Source organism: Somniosus microcephalus, chromosome 4 (genome assembly GCF_052327205.1).
Source record: "Somniosus microcephalus isolate GS21.2 chromosome 4, FLI_Smic_1.0, whole genome shotgun sequence".
In the NCBI taxonomy this organism is placed as follows: domain Eukaryota; kingdom Metazoa; phylum Chordata; class Chondrichthyes; order Squaliformes; family Somniosidae; genus Somniosus; species Somniosus microcephalus.
In genome coordinates, this window is record NC_140990.1 from 149,050,401 (window position 1) to 149,068,394 (window position 17,994).

The following is a 17,994-nucleotide window of genomic DNA, read 5'->3' on the forward strand; positions in this document are numbered from 1 at the left end:
AGTGTTTTCAGGTCCACTTCAGCACAGTTACATTCAGTGTGGACAAGTCCAATACAACACGGTTATATTAAGTGAGGAGAGGACCTGTTTAGCAGAGTTGCAATCAGTATGGTCAGGTCCACTTCAGCGCAGTTACATTCAGTGTGGACAGGTCCAGTTCAGCACAGTTACATTCAGTGTGGAGAGGTACAGTTCAGCACGGTTACATTCAGAGTAGACAGGTCCAGTTCAGCACAGTTGCATTCAGTGTTGACATGTCCATTTCTGCACAGTTACATTCAGTGTGGACAGGTCACGTTAAGCACAGTTACATTCAATTTCGACAGGTCCATTTCAGCACAGATACATTAAGTGTGGTGAGGTCCATTTCAGCAAAGTTACATTCAGTGTGGACATGACCAGTTCAGCACAGTTATATTCAGTGTGGACATGTCCAGTTCAGCACAGTTGCTCTAAATGTGGACATGTCCAGTTCAGCACAGTTACATTCAGTGTGGACAGGTCCAGTTCAGCACAGTAACATTCAGCGTGGAGAGTTCCAGTTCAGCACAGTTACATTCAGTGTGGTCAGATCCAGTTCAGCACAGGTCCATTCAGTGTGCACAGGTCCGGTTCAGAAGAGTTACATTCCTTGAGGACATGTCCAGTTCAGCACAGATGCATTCATTGTTGACAAGACCAGTTCAGCAGAGTTACATTCAGTGTGGACATGACCAGTTCAGCACAGTTACATTCAGTGTGGACAGGTCCAGTTCAGCACAGTCATATTCAGTTTGGACAGGGCGAATTCAGTAAAATTACATTTAGTGTGGACAGGTCCAGTTCAGCACAGTTACATTCAGTGTGGTCAGGTACAGTTCAGCACACTTACATTCAGTGTTGACATGTCCAGTTCAGCAAAGTAATATTCAATGTGGACAGGTGCATTTCAGCACTGTTACATTTAGTGTGGAGTGGTCCAGTTCATCGCAGTTGCAGTCAGTGTAGACAGGTCCATATCAGCACAGTTGCATTAATTGTGGACATGACCAGTTCAGCATGGTTAAATTCAGTGTGGACAGGTCCAGTTCAACACAGTTACATTCAGCGTGGATATGTCGATTTCAGCATAGTTACATTCAGAGTGGACAAGTCCTGTTCAGCACAGCTACATTCAGTGTTGACATGTCCAGTTCAGCACAGTTACATTTAGTGAGGACAGGTCCAATTCAGCAGAGTTACATTCAGTGTGAATATGTCCAGTTCAGCACAGTACCATACATTCAGCAGAGTTAATGTCAGTGTGGTCAGGTCCAGCTCAGCACATTTAAATTCAGTGTGGACAGTTCCAGCTCAGCAGAGATACATTTAGTGTGGAAATGCCCTGAACAGCACAGTTACATTCAGTGTGGACAGGTAGAGTTAAGCACTGTAACATTCAATATGGACATGTCCAGTTCAGCACAGTTACATTCAGTGCGGACAGGTACAGTTAAGCACTGTAACATTCAATATGGACATGTCCAGTTCAGCACAGTTACATTCAGTGTGGCCAGGTCCAGTTCAGCACAGTTACAATCAGTGTACACTATTCCGGTTCAGCACAGTTACATACAGAGTGGACAGGTCCATTTCAGCACAGTTACATTAAGTGAGGAGAGGATCTATTCAGCAGAGCTGCGGTCAGTGTTTTCAGGTCCACTTCAGCACAGTTACATTCAGTGTGGACAAGTCCAATACAACACGGTTATATTAAGTGAGGAGAGGACCTGTTTAGCAGAGTTGCAATCAATATGGTCAGGTCCACTTCAGCGCAGTTACATTCAGTGTGGACAGGTCCCATTCAACACAGTTAGATTCAGCGAGGATATGTCCAGTTCAGCACAGTTACATTCAATGTGGACAGGTCCAGTTCAGCAATGATACTTTCAGTGTGAACAGGTCCAGTTCAGCATATTTACATTCAGTGTGGACATGTCCAGTTCAGCACTGTTCCATTCATTGTGGACATGTCCAGTTCAGCAGAGTTACATTCAGTTTGGACAAATCAAGTTCAGAACAGTTACATTCAGTGTGGGCATGTCCAGTTCAAAACATTTACATTCAGTTTGTACAGGTCCTTTTCAGCATAGTTACATTCAGACAATACAGGTCCAGTTCAGCACGGTTACATTTAGTGTAGTGAGGCCCACTTCAGCTGAGTTAATGTCAGTGTGGTCAGGTCCAGCTCAGCACATTTAAATTTATTGTGGACAGATCCAGAGCAGCACAGTTGAATTCAGTGTGGACAGTTCCAGTTCAGCAGAGATACATTTAGTGTGGACATGCCCTGTACAGCACAGTTACATTCAGTGCGGACAGGTACAGTTAAGCACAGTAACATTCAATATGGACATGTGCAGTTCAGCACAGTTGCATTCAGTGTGGCCAGGTCCAGTTCAGCACAGTTACGTTAAGTGTACACATTTCCGGTTCAGCACAGTTACATACAGAGTGGACAGGTCAATTTCAGCAAAGTTACATTAAGTGAGGAGAGGATCTATTCAGCAGAATTGTAGTCAGTGTTTTCAGGTCCGCTTCAGCACAGTTACATTCAGTGTGGACAGGTCCAATTTAGCACAGTTACATTAAGTGAAGATATGTCCAATTCAGCACAGTTACATTCAGTGTGGACAGGTCCAGTTCAGCAGAGTTACATCCAGTGAGCACATAACCATTTCAGCAGAGTTACATTCAGTGTGGACATGTCCAGTGCAGCACATTTACATTCAGTGTGGACAAGTCCATTTCAGCACAGTTTCGGTCAGTTTTGACTGGTCTGGTTCAGCATAGTTGGATTCAGAGTGGACAGATACAGTGCAGCATCGTTACATTCAATGTGGACATGTCCAATTCAGCACAATTACATTCAGTGTGGACATGTGCATTTCAGCACAGTTACATTCAGTGTGGACATGCCCTGTACAGCACAGTTACATTCAGTGTGGGCAGGTACAGTTAAGCACAGTAACATTCAATATGGACATGTCCAGTTGAGCACAGTTACATTCAGTGTGGCCAGGTCCAGTTCAGCACAGTTACGTTCAGTGTACACATTTCCGGTTCAGCACAGTTACATACAGATTGGACAGGTCAATTTCAGCACAGTTACATTAAGTGAGGAGAGGATCTATTTCAACAGAGTTACATTCAGTGTGGACATGTCCAGTGCAGCACATTTACATTCAGTGTGGACAAGTCCAGTTCATCACAGTTTCAGTCAGTTTTGACTGGTCCGGTTCAGCATATTTGGATTCAGAGTGGACAGATACAGTGCAGCATCGTTACATTCAATGTGGACATGTCCAGTTCAGCACAGTTACATTCTTTGTGGCAGGTCCATTTCAGCATAGTTACATTAAGTGTGGAGAGGACCTGTTCAGCAAAGGTGCAGTCAGTGTGGTCAGGTCCAGTTCAGCACAGATACATTCAGTGTGGACAAGTCCAGTTCAGCACAGTTAAATTAAGTGAGGACATGTCCAGTACAGCAGTTATATTCAGTGTGGACAGGTCCAGATCAGCACCGTTACATTCATTGTCGACATGTCCTGTTCAGCAGAGTTACATTCAGTGTGGATAAATCAAGTTCAGCACAGTTACATTCAGTGCGGACAGGTCCAGTTCAGCGCAAATACATTCACTGTGGACATGTCCAGTTCAGCACAGTTACATTCAGGTTGGACAGATCCTTTTCAGCAGAGGTACTTTCAGTGGGGACAGGTCCAGTTCAGCACAGTTACATTCAGTGTGGACAAGTCCAGTTCAGCACAGTTATAATCAGGGTGGATATTACCAGTTCAGCACAGTTACATTCAATGTGGACAGGTCCAGTTCAGCAGAGTTACATTCAGTGTGCACAGTGAATTTCAGCAATGTGACATGCAGTGTGGACAGGTATATTTCAGCACAGTTACATTCAGTGTGGACAAGTCCAGTTCAGCACAAATACCATCAGTGGGGCCAGGTCAAGTTCAGCTCTGTCACATTCAGTGTGGACATGTCCTGTTCAGCACATTTAATTACAGTGTGAACAGATCCAGTTCAGGACAGATATATTCAGTGTGGACAAGTCCAGCTAAGCCCAGTTAAATTCAGTGTGGACAGGTCCAGATCAGCACAGTTACATTCAGTGTGGACAAGTCCACGTCAGCAGACTTACATTCATTGAGGACATGTTCAGTTCAGCAAAGTTACATTCAGCGTGGACAGGTTCAGCTAAGCACAGTTACTTTCAGGGTGGACAGATCCAGATCAGCACAGTTACATTCATTATGGACAGGTCCAGTTCGGCACATTTCCATTCAAAGTGGACATGTCCAGTCCAGCGCAAATACATTCGTTGTGGACATGTCAAGTACAGCACAGTTACTTTCAGTTTGGACAGACCCTGTTCAGCATAGTAACATTCAGAATCTACAGTTCCAGATCAACCCGCTTTCATTTAGTGTGGAGAGGCCCAGTTCTGCAGAGTTAATGTCAGTGTGGTCAGGTCCAGCTCAGCCCAGTTATATTCAGTGTGGACACGTCCAGTGCAGCACAGTTACATTCAGTGTGGACAGTTCCAGTCTGGCAGAGTTACATTCACTGTGGACATGTCCTCTACAGCAGAGTTACATTCAGTGTGGACAGGTACAGTTAAGCACTGTTACATTCAATATGGACATGTCCAGTTCAGCACAGTTACATTCATTCTGGACAGATCCAGTTCAGCATGGTTGCATTCAATGTTTACATGTCCAGTTCAGCACAGTTACAATCAGTGTTGGTATATCCCGTTCAGCACTGTTGCATTAATTGTGGACATGGCCAGTTCAGCGCGGATACATTCTGTGTAGACATATCCAATCCAGCACAGTTACATTCAGTATGGACATGTCCAGTTCAGCACAGTTGCATTCAGTGTGGCCAGGTACAGTCCAGTACGATTACACGCATTGTGGACATGTCAAGTTCAGCAAAGTTATATTCAGCGTGAACAGGTCCATTTCAGCACAGTAATATTCTCTATGGACAGGTCCAATTCTGCACATTTACATTGAATGTGGACAGGTCCATTTCAGCACCATTACATTCAGTGCGAACAGTTCCATCACAGCAGAGTTACATTCAGTGTGTACATGTCCAGTACAACACAGTTACATTCAGTGTGGACATGTACAGTTAAGCACTGTTACTTTTAATATGGACATGTCCAGTTCAGCACAGTTATCTTCAGCGTGGCCAGTTCCATTTCAGCACCGTTACATTCAATGTGGACAGGTCCAGTTCAGCACATTTACATTCAGTGTCGACAGGTCCATTTCAGCACAGTTATATTCAATGGTGGAGAGGTCCAGTTCAGCACATTTACATTCAGTGTCGACAGGTCCATTTCAGCACAGTTATATTCAATGTGGACAGGTCCAGTTCAGCACATTTACATTCAGTGTCGACAGGTTCATTTCAGCACCGTTACATTCAGTGTGGTCAGTTCCAGTTCAGCAGAGATACATTCAGTATGTACATGTCCAGTAAAGCACAGTTACATTCAGTGCAGACAGGTACAGTTAAACACTGTTACATTCAAGGGGGACATGTCCAGTTCAGCACAGATATGCAGGATTCGCAAAATTGGACTTCATATTAATAAGGGTCAAATGGCAGAAGAGGCCATGATTTAAAAGACTGTTTTAAAAGAAACCCAGAAAATGGGCATACAAAAAGGCCGCCATACCATATGAGCAGCTTATTGGGACACTTTAAAATGGTTCCTGTTCAACCTCAGACAGATTTGTGGATTCAACCCACAGTAAGTTCTGGAAGTCGTTTCTGAGAGAACGAAACCAGGCCCACACGTATGCATATGGATTAGATGCAGATCTAGTCCAGACCGGCCTGGAGACAGAGGCCATCAAAATGTTGACCCAGACAAAAGGGGGACAATTTCATATTCATGAGAATGGCACCCAGGACTAGATAACGAGATCAGCAGGACATTAAAAACAATGAAGGTAATTCCAGACCAGAGATGGGCCTTTTACCAGCCGTTTAAGACATCTTAAAATATAATAACTACCTCACTGTGCTCCCAGCCCGCCAAAAATAAATCAAAGACTAACCTGATTTTGGGTGGGAGACAGAGGTTTCTGGAAGAAAGTATATCTGGAAGACTTTTTCGGCAGTCTGACACACACGAGAAGCGGGCTTGGAGAGCTGGAAGCACACAGTTTGAATCTGGACAGCCAGAAGAAGAAAGAGGCACTCACAGGAGGAAGAAGAAAGCGAACATCGAGAAGGCCGTCTTGAAACCGGCAACCCGCCCTGGGGAAACACATCGGGAGATCATCGACCATCGCCGGGCCATTGCTGGAACGAGAGGCCATCGACCCAAATTGGGAGAAGAGACAAAAAAAAAAAAGGTCCCAAGAGGAGAAATCTTCCAGCCACCCCAGCTCGGGAGAAGAGGGAAAGGAAAACTGAAGAAGCGATGGGAGCCAGCCCAAGGCTCCTCTAACCAGGGTCGAGCCGACGATCCACGACCCCGCCAACATCCAGGCCCGCCGGTGTCCAGCTGTCCCCGACCCCCATATCAGGAGAGAGGTGTGGCGCAGCTCGCAGGGGCTCCACGATCCACGTGGAGACGAAATGCCTGAAAGGACCAAACACAGACACGATTTCAAAACCTTGCACTTCCTAGTGGGATTGGTGTGCATGTTTCTGGCCCTTCACAATCCGATCTAGATAGGTTTAATAAGGGGGTGGATTTAAGGGTACAATTAACATGAGTTGATGTCCCTCGATGTTCCGTGTGTTTCCTTATTTCATGATGATCTTTGTAGCGTATTAGATGCCTGTATTTGCTTTAGTTAGTACTGTATCATTATGATTTGTTTGTGTGTTTTTCCCTCCCATGTACTCTCTTTTCTGTTAGCATTTGATTTGATAATTTTCCTTATGCAATAAAATTTCATTTTGTTTCATCAAACTTGGTCTACAAGAGTTTTCTCTACATTGTACTTCCTGCGCCTAAGACCAGACTATAGAATCTAAGGGGCGAGAGGGTCGAACCACTCAAGGTTTTACTGTGCAAGAGAGAGAGGCCTCCAGAGAGAGAAAACTCAGTGAAATCTCTCAAGGAAAACCCCTTACAGATACATTCAGTGTGCCAAGGTACAGTCCAGCACCGTTAAATTCAGTGTGGACATGTCCAGTTCAGCAAAGTTATGTTCAGCGGCAACAGGTCCAGTCCAACACAGTTATATTCAGTCTGGACAGGTCCACTTCAGCATAGTTACATTCAGCGTGGACCAGTCAAGTTCAGCATAGTTACGGTCAGTTTGGACAAGTTCAGTTCAGCACAGTTACATTCAGTGTGGACAGATCAGTCTCAGCAATGATACACAGAGAGTGGACATGTCCATTTCTGCACAATTACATTCAGCGTGCACAAGTCCAGTTCAGCACAGTTACTTCCAGTGGGGACTGGTCTAATACTGTACTGTTACTTTCAGTTGGACATGTCCAGTTCAGCACAGTTACGTACAGTGTGAACAGGTCCAGTTCAGCACTGTTACATGCAGTGTGGACAGGTCCAGCTAAGCACAGTTACATTCAGTGTGGACAGGTCCAGTTCAGCACAGTTACATTCATTGTGGACAGGTCCAGTTCAGCACGGTTGCAATCAGTATGTACATGTCCAGTTCAGCACAGTAACATTCAGTGTGGACATACCAGTTCAGCACTGTTTCACTAATTGCGGACATGACCAGTTCAGCACGGTTACATTCTGTATGGACATGTCCAGTCCAGCACAATTACATTCAGTGTGGACATGCCCAGTTCAGCACAGATACATTCAGTGTGGCCAAGTACTACCCAGCATGGTTAGATTCAGTGTGGACATGTCCAGTTCAGCAAAGTTATGTTCAGCGTCAACAGGTCCAGTCCAGCACAGTTATATTCAGTGTGGACAGGTCCAGTTCAGCACAGTTACATTCAGTGTGGACCAATCAGTTCAGCAGAGTTACTGTCAGTTACATTCAGTGTGGACAGATCATATTCAGCAATGTTACACAGAGAGTGGACAGGTCGTTTTCTGCACGGTTACATTCAGCGTTCACAAGTCCAGTTAGCAGAGTTACTTCCAGTGGCGACTGGTCTAGTTCTGCATGGTTACTTTCAGTTGGACATGTCCAGTTCAGCACAGTTACACACAGTGTGGACAGGTCCAGTTCAGCATTGTTACATTCAGTTTGGCAGGTCCAGCTAAGCACAGTTACAATCAGTGTGGACAGGTCCAGTTCAGCACAGTTACATTCATTGTGGACAAGTCCAGTTCAGCAGAGTTACATTCAGTGTGCACAGTGAATTATTGCAATGTGACATGCAGTGTGGACAGGTATATTTCAGCACAGTTACATTCAGTGTGGACAAGTCCAGTTCAGCACAAATTCCATCAGTGGGGCCAGGTCAAGTTCAGCTCTGTAACATTCAGTGTGGACATGTCCTGTTCAGCACATTTAATTACATTGTGAACAGATCCAGTTCAGGACAGATATATTCAGTGTGGACAATTCCAGCTAAGCACAGTTAAATTCAGTGTGGACAGGTCCAGATCAGCACAGTTACATTCAGTGTGGACAAGTCCACGTCAGCAGACTTACATTCATTGAGGACATGTTCAGTTCAGCAAAGTTACATTCAGCGTGGACAGGTTCAGCCAAGCACGGTTACTTTCAGTGTGGACAGATCCAGATCAGCACAGTTACATTCATTATGGACAGGTCCAGTTCAGCACATTTCCATTCAAAGTGGACATGCCCAGTCCAGCGCAAATACATTCGGAGTGGACATGTCAAGTACAGCACAGTTACTTTCAGTTTGGACAGACCCTGTTCAGCATAGTAACATTCAGAATCTACAGTTCCAGATCAACCCGCTTTCATTTAGTGTGGAGAGGCCCAGTTCAGCAGAGTTAATGTCAGTGTGGTCAGGTCCAGCTCAGCCCAGTTATATTCAGTGTGGACACGTCCAGTGCAGCACAGTTACATTCAGTGTGGCCAGGTACAGTTAAGCACTGTTACATTCAATATGGACATGTCCAGTTCAGCACAGTTACATTCATTCTGGACAGATCCAGTTCAGCATGGTTGCATTCAATGTTTACATGTCCAGTTCAGCACAGTTACAATCAGTCTTGGTATATCCTGTTCAGCACTGTTGCCTTAATTGTGGACATGGCCAGTTCAGCGTGGATACATTCTGTGTAGAGATATCCAATCCAGCACAGTTACATTCAGTATGGACATGTCCAGTTCAGCACAGTTGCATTCAGTGTGGCCAGGTACAGTCCAGTACGATTACATGCATTGTGGACATGTCAAGTTCAGCAAAGTTATATTCAGCGTGAACAGGTCCATTTCAGCACAGTTATATTCACTATGGACAGGTCCAGTTCTGCACATTTACATTCAATGTGGACAGGTCCATTTCAGCACCATTACATTCAGTGCGGACAGTTCCATCATAGCAGAGTTACATTCAGTGTGTACATGTCCAGTACAACACAGTTACATTCAGTGTGGACATGTACAGTTAAGCACTGTTACTTTTAATATGGACATGTCCAGTTCAGCACAGTTATCTTCAGCGTGGCCAGTTCCATTTCAGCACCATTACATTCAATGTGGACAGGTCCAGTTCAGCACATTTACATTCAGTGTCGACAGGTCCATTTCAGCACAGTTATATTCAATGTGGACAGGTCCAGTTCAGCACATTTACATTCAGTGTCGACAGGTCCATTTCAGCACAGTTATATTCAATGTGGACAGGTCCAGTTCAGCACATTTACATTCAGTGTCGACAGGTCCATTTCAGCACCGTTACATTCAGTGTGGTCAGTTCCAGTTCAGCAGATATACATTCAGTATGTACATGTCCAGTAAAGCACAGTTACATTCAGTGCAGACAGGTGCAGTTAAACACTGTTACATTCAAGGGGGACATGTCCAGTTCAGCACAGATATGCAGGATTCGCAAAATTGGACTTCATATTAATAAGGGTCAAATGGCAGAAGAGGCCATGATTTAAAAGACTGTTTTAAAAGAAGCCCAGAAAATGGGCATACAAAAAGGCCGCCATACCATGTGAGCAGCTTATTGGGACACTTTAAAATGGTTCCTGTTCAACCTCAGACAGATTTGTGGATTCAACCCACAGTAAGTTCTGGAAGCCGTTTCTGAGAGAACGAAACCAGGCCCACACGTATGCATATGGATTAGATGCAGATCTAGTCCAGGCCGGCCTGGAGACAGAGGCCATCAAAATGTTGACCCAGACAAAAGGGGGACAATTTCATATTCATGAGAACCGCACCCAGGACTAGATAACGAGATCAGCAGGACATTAAAAACAATGAAGGTAATTCCAGGCCAGAGATGGGCCTTTTACCAGCCGTTTAAGACATCTTAAATATAATAACTACCCCACTGTGCTCCCAGCCCGCCAAAAATAAAACAAAGACTAACCTGATTTTGGGTGGGAGACGGAGGTTTCTGGAAGAAAGTATATCTGGAAGACTTTTTCGGCAGTCTGGCACACACGAGAAGCGGGCTTGGAGAGCTGGAAGCACACAGTTTGAATCTGGACAGCCAGAAGAAGAAAGAGGCACTCACAGGAGGAAGAAGAAAGCGAACATCGAGAAGGCCGTCTCGAAACCAGTGACCCGCCCTGGGGAAACACATCGGGAGATCATCGACCATCGCCGGGCCATTGCCGGAATGAGAGGCCATCGACCCAAATTGGGAGAAGAGACAAAAAAAATAAAGGTCCCAAGAGGATAAATCTTCCAGCCACCCCAGCTCGGGAGAAGAAGGAAAAGAAAACTGAAGAAGCGATGGGAGCCAGCCCAAGGCTCCTCTAACCAGGGTCGAGCCAATGATCCACGACCCCGCCGACATCCAGGCCCGCCGGTGTCCAGCCGCCCCCGACCCCCATATCAGGAGAGTGTGGCGCAGCTCGCAGGGGCTCCACGATCTACGTGGAGATGAAATGCCTGAAAGGACCAAACACAGACATGATTTCAAAACCTTGCACTTCCTAGTGGGATTGGTGAGCATGTTTCTGGCCCTTCACAATCCGATCTAGATAGGTTTAATAAGGGGGTGGATTTAAGGGTACAATTAACATGAGTTGATGTCCCTCGATGTTCCGTGTGTTTCCTTATTTCATGATGATCTTTGTAGCGTATAAGATGCCTGTATTTGCTTTAGTTAGTACTGTATCATTATGATTTGTTTGTGTGTTTTTCCCTCCCATGTACTCTCTTTTCTGCTAGCATTTGATTTGATAATTTTCCTTATGCAATAAAATTTCATTTTGTTTCATCAAACTTGGTCTACAAGAGTTTTCTCTACATTGTAGTTCCTGCGCCTAAGACCAGACTATAGAATCTAAGGGGCGAGTGGGTCGAACCACTCAAGGTTTTACTGTGCAAGAGAGAGAGGCCTCCAGAGAGAGAAAACTCAGGGAAATCTCTCAAGGAAAACCCCTTACAGATACATTCAGTGTGCCAAGGTACAGTCCAGCACCGTTAAATTCAGTGTGGACATGTCCAGTTCAGCAAAGTTATGTTCAGCGGCAACAGGTCCAGTCCAACACAGTTATATTCAGTGTGGACAGGTCCACTTCAGCACAGTTACATTCAGCGTGGACCAGTCAAGTTCAGCATAGTTACGGTCAGTGTGGACAAGTTCAGTTCAGCACAGTTACATTCAGTGTGGACAGATCAGTCTCAGCAATGATACACAGAGAGTGGCCATGTCCATTTCTGCACAATTACATTCAGCGTGCACAAGTCCAGTTCAGCACAGTTACTTCCAGTGGGGACTGGTCTAATACTGTACCGTTACGTTCAGTTGGACATGTCCAGTTCAGCACAGTTACATACAGTGTGAACAGGTCCAGTTCAGCACTGTTACATGCAGTGTGGACAGGTCCAGCTAAGCAAAGTTACATTCAGTGTGGACAGGTCCAGTTCAGCACAGTTACATTCATTGTGGACAGGTCCAGTTCAGCACGGTTGCAATCAGTATGTACATGTCCAGTTCAGCACAGTAACATTCAGTGTGGACATACCAGTTCAGCACTGTTTCACTAATTGCGGACATGACCAGTTCAGCACAGTTACATTCTGTATGGACATGTACAGTCCAGCACAGTTACATTCAGTGTGGAAATGTCCAGTTCTGCACAGTAGCTTTAATTGTGGACATGCCCAGTTCAGCACAGATACATTCAGTGTGGCCAAGTACTACCCAGCATTGTTAGATTCAGTGTGGACATGTCCAGTTCAACAAAGTTATGTTCAGCGTCAACAGGTCCAGTCCAGCACAGTTATATTCAGTGTGGACAGGTCCAGTTCAGCACAGTTACATTCAGTGTGGACCAGTCAGTTCAGCAGAGTTACTGTCAGTTACATTCAGTGTGGACAGATCATATTCAGCAATGTTACACAGAGAGTGGACAGGTTCATTTGTGCATGGTTACATTCAGCGTTCACAAGTCCAGTTAGCAGAGTTACTTCCAGTGGCGACTGGTCTAGTTCTGCATGGTTACTTTCAGTTGGACATGTCCAGTTCAGCACAGTTACACACAGTGTGGACAGGTCCAGTTCAGCATTGTTACATTCAGTGTGGACAGGTCCAGCTAAGCACAGTTACAATCAGTGTGGACAGCTCCAGTTCAGCACAGTTACATTCATTGTGGACAAGTCCAGTTCAGCACAGTGGCAATCAGTGTGTACATGCCCAGTTCAGCACAGTTACATTCAGTGTGGACAGATCATATTCAGCAATGTTACACAGAGAGTGGACAGGTCCATTTCTGCACAGCTACAGTCAGCGTGCACAAGTCCAGTTCAGCACAGTTACTTCCAGTGGGGACTGGTCTAATACTGCACCGTTACTTTAAGTAGGACATGTCCAGTTCAGCACAGTTACATAAAGTGTGGACAGGTCCAGTTCAGCAGTGTTACATTCAGTGTGGACAGGTCCAGCTAAGCCCAGTTAAATTCATTGTGCACAGGTCCAGTTCAGCACTGTTGCAATCAGTGTGTACTTGTCCAGTTCAGCACATTAACATTCAGTGTGAACATACCAGTTCAGCACTGTTGCATTAATTGCGTAAATGCCCAGTTCAGCACGGTTACATTCAGTGTGGACATGTCCAGTTCCGTACTTTTGCATTCAGTGTGGACATTTCCAGTCCAGCACAGTTACATTCAGTGTGGACATATCCAGTTCAGCACATTTACATTAAGTGTGGGCATGTCCAGTTCAGCACAGTTGCATTCAGTGTGGCCATGTACAGTCCAGCATGGTTACATGCAGTGTGGACATCTCCAGTTCAGCAAAGTTGTATTCAGCGTGAACAGGTCCATTTCTGCACAGTTATATTCAGTGTGGACAGGTGCAGTTCAGCACATTTACATTCAGTGTGGAGAGGTCGACTTGAGCACAGTTACATTCCGTGTGGAGATGGCCAGCTCAGCACAGTTACAATCAATGTGGTCAGGTCCAATTCAGCAGAGTTACATGCATTGTGGACAGGTCCATTTCAGCACAGTTACATTCAGTGTGGACACGTCCAGTTCAGCACAGTTACATTCAGTGTGGACATGTCCAGTTCAGCAGAGTTGCTTTAATTGTGGACATGCCCAGTTCAGTAAAATTAAATTCAGTGTGGACATGTCCATTGTACCACAGTTACATTCATTGTGGACATGCCTAGTTCAGCACAGTTGCATTCAGTGTGGCCAGGTACAGTCCAGCACGGTTACATGCAGTGTATACATTTCCAGTTCAGCACATTTACATTCAGTGTGGACAAGTCCAGATCAGCAAAGTTACCGTCAGTGTGGACAGGTCCAGTTCAGCACAGTTTCATTCTCTGTGGTCAGGTCCAGTTCAGCACAGTTACATTCAGTGTGAACAGTTCAATTTCGGCACAGATACTGTCAGTGTAGACATGCCCAGTTCAGCACATTTACACTCAGTGTGGCCCAGTCCAGTTCAGCACAGTTACATTCAGCGTGGACAAGTCCAGTTCAGCACATTTACTTTCAGTGGGGACAGGTCCAGTGCAGCACAGTTACATTCAGTTGGACATGTCCAGTTCCGCAAAGTTACAAACAGTGTGGACAGATCCAGTTCAGCAAAGTTACATTCAGTGTGGACAGGTGCAGTGAAGCACAGTTACATTCAGTGTGGACAGATCCAGTTCAGCACAGTTACATTCATTGTGGACATGCTAGTCCAGCACAGTTGCATTCAGTGTGGCCAGGTATAGTCCAGCACGGTTACATGCAGTGTATACATGTCCAGTTCAGCACATTTACACTCAGTGTGGCCCAGTACTGTTCAGCACAGTTACATTCAGCGTGGGCAAGTCCAGTTCAGCTCATTTACTTTCAGTGGGGACAGGTCCACTGCAGCACAGTTACATTCAGTTGGACATGTCCAGTTCAGCACAGTTACAAACAGATTGGACAGATCCAGTTCAGCACAGTTGCATTCAGTGTGGACAGGTGCAGCGAAGCACAGTTACATTCAGTGTGGACAGATCCAGTTCAGCACAGTTACATTCATTGTGGACAGGTCCGGTTCAGCCTGGTTGCATTCAGTGCGACCAGGCACAGTCCAGTACGGTTTCATGCAGTTTGGACATGTCCAGCTCAACAAAGTTATCTTCAGTGTGAACAGATCCATTTCAGCACAGTTATATTCAGTGTAGACAGGTCCAGTTCAGCAGATTTATGTGCAGTGTGGACAGGTCCATTGTAGCACCGTTACATTCAATGTGGTCTGTTCCATTTCAGCAGGGCAACATTCAATGTGTACATGTCCAGTGCAGCAAAGTTAAATTCAGTGTGGTCAGGTACAGTTAAGCACTGTTACATTCAATTTGGACTTGTCCAGTTCAACACAGTTACATTCAGTATGGACATGTCCAGTTCAGCACAGTTACTTTAATTGTGGACATTCCCAGTTCAGTTCAATTACATTCAGTGTGGACATGTCCAGTGTAGAACAGTTACATTCAGTGTGGACATGTCTAGTTCAGCACAGTTGCATTCAGTGTGGCCAGGTACAGTCGAGCACGGTTACATGCAGTGTAGACATGTCCAGTTCAGCACATTTACATTCAGTGTGGACCAGTCATTTCAGCACAGTTACATTCAGCATGGACAAGTCCAGTTAAGCACTGTTACTTTCAGTGGGGACAGGTCCAGTGCAGCACAGTTACATTCAGTTGGACATGTCCAGTTCAGCACAGTTATAAACAGTGTGGACAGGTCCAGTTCAGCACCGTTACATTTAGTTTGGACAGGAGTAGCGAAGCACAGTTACATTCAATGTGGGCAGCTCCAGTTCAGCAGGGTTACATTCAATGTGTACATGTCCAGTACAGCACCGTTACATTCAGTGTGGATAGGCACACTTAAGCAATGTTACATTCAATATGGATATGTCCAGTTCAACACAGTTACATTCAGTGTGGACACGTCCAGTTCAGCATAGTTACATTCAGTGTTGACAGGTCAATTTCAGCAATGTTACTCTCAGAGTGGACAGTTCCAGTTCAGCAGAGTTACATTAATTGGGGACAGGTCCATTTCAGCGCGGTTACTTTCCGTTGGATATGTCCAGTTCATCAAAGTTACATACAGTGTGATAGGTCCAGTTCAGCACTGTTACATTAATTGTGCACAGGTCCAGTGCAGCAGAGTTACATTCAGTGTGGTCAGCACACGTTCAGTACATTTACATTCAGTGTGGACATATCCAGTTCAGCACAGATACATTCAGATTGGACAGGTCCATTTCAGCATAGTAACTTTTAGTTTGGACAGGTCCAGTTCAGCACGGTTACATTCACTGTGTACATGTCCAGATAAACACAGTTACATTCAGTGTAGATAGGTCCAGTTCATCACAGTTACATTTAGTGTGGAGAGGTCCAGTTCAGCCCAATTACATTCAGTGTGCACATGTGTAGTTCAGCACGGTTACGTTAATTGTGCACAGGTCCAGTTCAGCAGAGTTACATTCAGTGTGGTCAGGACCAGTTCAGTACATTTACATTCAGTGTGGACATGTCCAGTTCAGCACAGATACATTCAGAGTGGACAGGTCCAGTTCAGCATAGTAACATTCAGATTGGACAGGTCCAGTTCAGCATGGTTACATTCAGTTTGTACATGTCCAGTTCAGCAGAGTTACATTCAGTGTGGACAGGTCAAAATCAGCACAGTCACATTTAGTGTGTAGAGGTCCAGTTCAGCACAGTTACTCCATTGTGCTCATTTCCCTTTCAGCACAGTTACATTAAGTGTGGAGAGGTCCTGCTCAGCAGATTAGCAGTCAGTGTGTCCAGGTCCGGTTCAGCAAAGTTACATTCATTGAGGACATGTCCAGGTCAGCACAGTGACATTGAGTGTGGAGAGATCCAGTTCAGCACCGTTACAATCATTGTGAAGATGTCAAATTCAGCAGAGTTACATTCAGTGTGGACATGTCCAGTTCAGCACAGTTACATACAGTGTGGACAGATCCTGTTCAGCACAATCATATTCAGTTTGGACAGGTCGTGTTCAGCACAATTACATTCAGTGTGGACAGGTCCAGTTCAGCACAGTTACATTTAGTGTGGTCAGGTACAGTTCAGCACGCTTACATTCAGTGTTGACATGTCCAGTTCAGCAAAGTTATATTCAGTCTGGACAGTTCCATTTCAGCACATTAACATTTCGTGTGTAGAGGTCCAGTTCATCAGAGTTGCAGTCAGTGTGGACAGGTCCATATCAGCACAGTTAGATTCAGTGAGCACAGTTCCAGTTCAGCAGAGTTACGTTCTCTGAGGAGATGTCCAGTTCAGCAAATTTACATTCAGTGTGGACATGTCCAGTTCAGCACAGTTGCATTAATTGTGGCCATGCCCAGTTCAGCACGGTTAAATTCATTGTGGAAAATTCCAGTTCAGCAATGTTAACTTCAGTGGTGACAGGTCAATTACAGCACGGTTTCATTCAAGGTGTATTTGTCCAGTTCAGCACAGTTACATTCAGTGTGGACAGGTACAGTTCACCACAGGTACATACAGTGTGGAGAGATCCATTTCAGCACAGTTACAATCATTGTGAAGATGTCCAGTTCAGCACAGTTACATTCAGTTTGGAAATGTCCAGTTCTGCACAGTTACTCTAATTGTGGACTTGTCCAGTTTAGCAAAGTTACATTCAGTGTGGACAGGTGCTGTTCAGCACAGTCATATTCAGTTTCGACATGTCGAGTTCAGCACAATTACATTCAGTGTGGACAGGTCCAGTTCAGCAGAGTTACATTCAGTGTGGACAGTTCCATTTCAGCACAGTTACATTCAGTGAGGTCAGGTCCATTTCAGCACTGTTATATTTACGTGGACATGTCCAGTTAAGTAAATTTACTTTCAGTGTGGATAAGTCCAGTACAGCACAGTTACAGTCAGTGATGACAGGTCCAGTTCAGCACAGTTAATTTCAGTGTGGACAGTACCAGTTCAGCGTAGTTACATTCAGTGTGGACATGTCCAGTTCAGCACTGTTACATTCAGTGTGCACAGGTCCAGTTCAGAGAGATTACATTCATTGTGCACATGTCCAATTCAGCAATGTTATATTAATCTTGCACAGGTCCAGTTCATCACAGTTACATTCACTGTGGACAAGACCAGTTCAGCACATTTACATTCAGTGTGGCGATGTCTAGTTCTGCACAGTTACGTTCAGAGTAGACTGGTCCACTTCAGCATAGTAACATTCTGACTGGGCAGGTCCAGTTCTGCACGGTTACATTCAGTGTGGACATATCCAGTTCAGCAATGTTCCATTAATTGTGCACAGGTCCAGTTGATCACAGTTGCATTCAGTGTGGACAAGACCAGTTCAGCACATTTAC